The sequence below is a fragment of the Desmodus rotundus genome, chromosome 7 (genome assembly GCF_022682495.2).
Source record: "Desmodus rotundus isolate HL8 chromosome 7, HLdesRot8A.1, whole genome shotgun sequence".
NCBI classification, from domain to species: Eukaryota; Metazoa; Chordata; class Mammalia; order Chiroptera; family Phyllostomidae; genus Desmodus; species Desmodus rotundus.
The window spans coordinates 47,538,289-47,542,117 of record NC_071393.1 but is presented as its reverse complement, the minus strand read 5'-3'; positions in this window follow the sequence as shown (position 1 = coordinate 47,542,117).

The following is a 3,829-nucleotide window of genomic DNA, read 5'->3' as shown; positions in this document are numbered from 1 at the left end:
TACTAATGATAGACTAAACAAGTTTAACTCTGATTCTAAATTTTAAAAATATGTATCTGGAAAGTGTGTCCTCACTTCTAATATTTATAGCTTTGTGGTGGAGAGAGCTGTGGCAAGCTCATTCTTTGATAGACAGCAGCTGGACAAAGATTAAATACAAGGAGCCTAAATCTCAGCCAGAAATTGAGGCTTTGGATACATATAATATATTTTAAATATATATATTTAATATACATGAAATATATTATACTAAATAATATATAAATTATGTTAAAGATTACATTAAATATATTATATTAAATTATCTATAAGTTACATTAAATATATAATATACAATATAATATAAGGTGATATATTAAATATAATATGTAATATAGTCCATATATTTACTATTACTTACATATTTAATATTATTTATATATTTAACCTATATATTAATTTAAGGCGGAGTTAAAGCCATGTCTTCTGTCAACTTCAAAGGGAACAACCAACAAACCCTGCAATCCTGGGAAAGAATGTCGCACCACCGAGACTTTCCTCTTTGGAGACAGAGGATGCATGATTCGTGTATTGGCCAAGCAGTGACATTTTCGGTTTCTATTACAGTTAAACCAATTGAGTAAACACGTGATTAGCTAAACCTACTACATTTCTGTCTACAGGGTAAGTTCTGGGGACAGACTGTTTACATAATCTGGCCTTGTGCCGGTCCTCATGGACCACACCGAGGAGAGATAAATAAAAGATCACCCACATGAATATAAATTTACAACAAAAACAATCACTATGAATACAGCCTCTCAGTTTTATGAAAATTTACAACAGGGACCCTGTCAACCTGGGGATTCGGGTTTACTTCGGGTTTACTTCTAAGTGCGTGGTTTTTGAACTGTCAGGAAAAGTGCTGACTATAGGAGGGAGGTGGTGGGTAGAGCACTTGTAAGGCAGGGAGAACAGTTTGTACAAATTCCCCCGAAAGGCTTATGAAGAATGAATGTAGATACTCCAAATCAATGATGATAGCGGTATAGGATGAAGCTAGAGATGTAACTATAGGCAAAACTAGGAAGATTTTAAAGAAAATTAAAAAAAATTTTAATCCTAAATGTAACAGGAATATATTAGAGGGTTTTAAGCTGGAGTGGTTTAACTATATTTGCATTTTGAAAAGTTCATTTGATTTGCACTCTTGAGAATAATTGGGAACTTTCAGTGAAAGGGGTGGTACAGAATCAATAAGGAGACTATTAACATTAGTACTAGTGAGAGATGATGGTCTTTTTGATTGAAGGAGATGCATTAAAAAAAGCTATCAAACCGATTCAACAGGAAATAATATATAGAACCCTTCTTTTTTTATTGCCCGCTTGTGAGAGAATGCTGAATTTTATTAAAACACATAGGTATTTGGGGAGAATTAAAATAAGCTGTACACAATTTAAGCCATTTCTACCATTGACTACTCTCCCAGACTGCAGTTACAGTTTATTTCTATTGCATGCTTAATATAAAGCATAGAGTTCACCTACTACAGAGTGACAAGTTCCTTACAAGTATTTTCTACCTTAGTTTTCAGAAAAACTCTATAGTGTAACTATTATTAATATTATTCTGCTTGTACAGGGGTGCACAAAAGTAGGTTTTAAGTTGGTTGTGTGGAAAATAATGCAATAATTAATAAATAATAATACAAGAATAAACCCTGTGTTTTGTGTCCCCACAACTGTGAACTTCCTTTTGCCCACCCCATATTATGAGTGAAGAAGTTAAGTAATTAGCCAAAGATTGGTCAGCTAAGAAATTTCAGAATAAATAATTCAAATTGAGGTAGTTAAAACTCAAGCCCATGGCTACACCACTGTCTCAAATGTAGTAGGTAGATATTTACAAATCCTACCTACCACACCGGGAAAAGAAAATGTAGCTTCTTTATTTCCTGGGCGTGATCCAATCTTTCTCATGAGCCTTCATCTACTGCCCAAGGAGAATAGTGGTTGTAGAGTTGAAAGGAAGGTTAGGAGGTGGCACCTTATGAAATGCAGCTGATAACTACTTCCTTTTCACTTTCCACTTTCTTCCTGGGAATTTGCTTACCTAGCGCTTGGCCGGGATGGCATTAATGGTCTCCTCAGCTCGACTAAACATAGACAGGTTCTTCCTAACTATAGGCACTGGGCCTCCATTTTCTTAGAATTTACTTAACATTTTCTTTAGATTTGTCATTTTAAATTCTCTCTGGCCCTTTTGCGAATGTATGTAAATGTCCTAGCCTCCTGCCAGTTTTATAACAGGAAATGTTTTTCTCAAGCACTTGGAAACCATCTCTTTGAAATATAAACATTGGAAAAGATAGCACCCAGTCTCCCAGTCTCTGGGAGGCTAGGAGCTAAACTCAACCAGGAAACTCAGATGGCCTAATCACAAAGAAAAACAGCTGCACTCAGGGATATCGCTGAGATCTGGACACAGCCATACATCAGCTTCCCCCAGAAAGTGTTCAGTACTTCAGGAGCTCACCTCCTGCTCTTTCTTTTAGCCGAGTTGAGCTCAGTCTGTCTTCATGTTGTAATAGTCTTCAATGAAACTTCCTTCTCTATGTAACTATATCTGGTACAGTTTTTGCTTTTACATGCTGAATATTTATTAGATACATTTTTTGTCCTTCTAGTTACTACGGGTGTTATTTTACCCACATTTTCTACATTACATAGTATGTAGAAGCATTTTTCTAACTTTTATAACAATTTCCTCACCGCCCACTGTCTGGTTCCACAGCAAATGCCACATACTTCAGGATCTTTTCCCTTTGACTGTCTCCCATTTTTAGTACCGATTTCTGTATCGATCATCTGCATCCATAACAATATTGCATAACACACTTCCCCCAAGTCTGGTGGTATTGAGGGGTAAAGGAATTTGATATCCAATATGTGTCTTTTGAGGGGTATTGATTGTTCTAAGCAGGTTATTTTTAAAAACCAAAGGACTCACTGAGAACCTTTAACCTTCCTCATCACTGCATAGAAACATTTAGACAGAAAACCTGATCCAGGAAGGAAGCTAGCATCGTAGATAAGTATCAGTGGAAAATGAATAGTGTGTAATTGACAGGGAGGAACCAGCAAAGCCCACTTGTTCAGAGTCCTCTGTGTGCCATTGTTAAAGATGGCCGAGCAAACATTTATGGACCAAACATTTGTTTGTTTTAATCTCTATGTGAGTAGCCTTCCTCCCCTGTGAAGTCCCAAACCACAAAACCCATCCCCTTTCTTCTTAGCTCTACATGACATATAAACCTTCATTGCCCATTTGTCCTTCAGTCCCATATTCTTATGGAGCCCCTATAAATACATACATAATAATTTAAGTTAATTTGTCCTGTTCATCTGTCTTAATGTCTATTTGATTATTAGACCAGCCAGAAGAACTTAGTAGGGTAGAAGGATAACTATTTTTCCTCTGGTAGAATATATAAATGTATAAATATATGTATATATTTATAATCTTTTTATTTTCATCACAGTTTTACGAGTCAGCTGGAGAGGCTCAGTTTTGGCCTGTAGGTCTGGAATTCAGCTGGTGTGACTGCTTCATGATGTGGTTTGGCTAGGCTTGACTCCGAATTCTGGATCTTCTCCATGTGCCTCAATATGCGGTCCAGCCTGAATGGCCAGCAATTACACAGGATATGTTTTGCTCATGGTATTGCCAGAAGCTCAGAAAAGACCAAAGCACCGTCCAAGTCTGTGCTGATATCACATCCACTAACATCATATCAACCAAAGCAAGTCACAGCCAAGCCTGAAATTAAGAGACGGGGAGGTACACT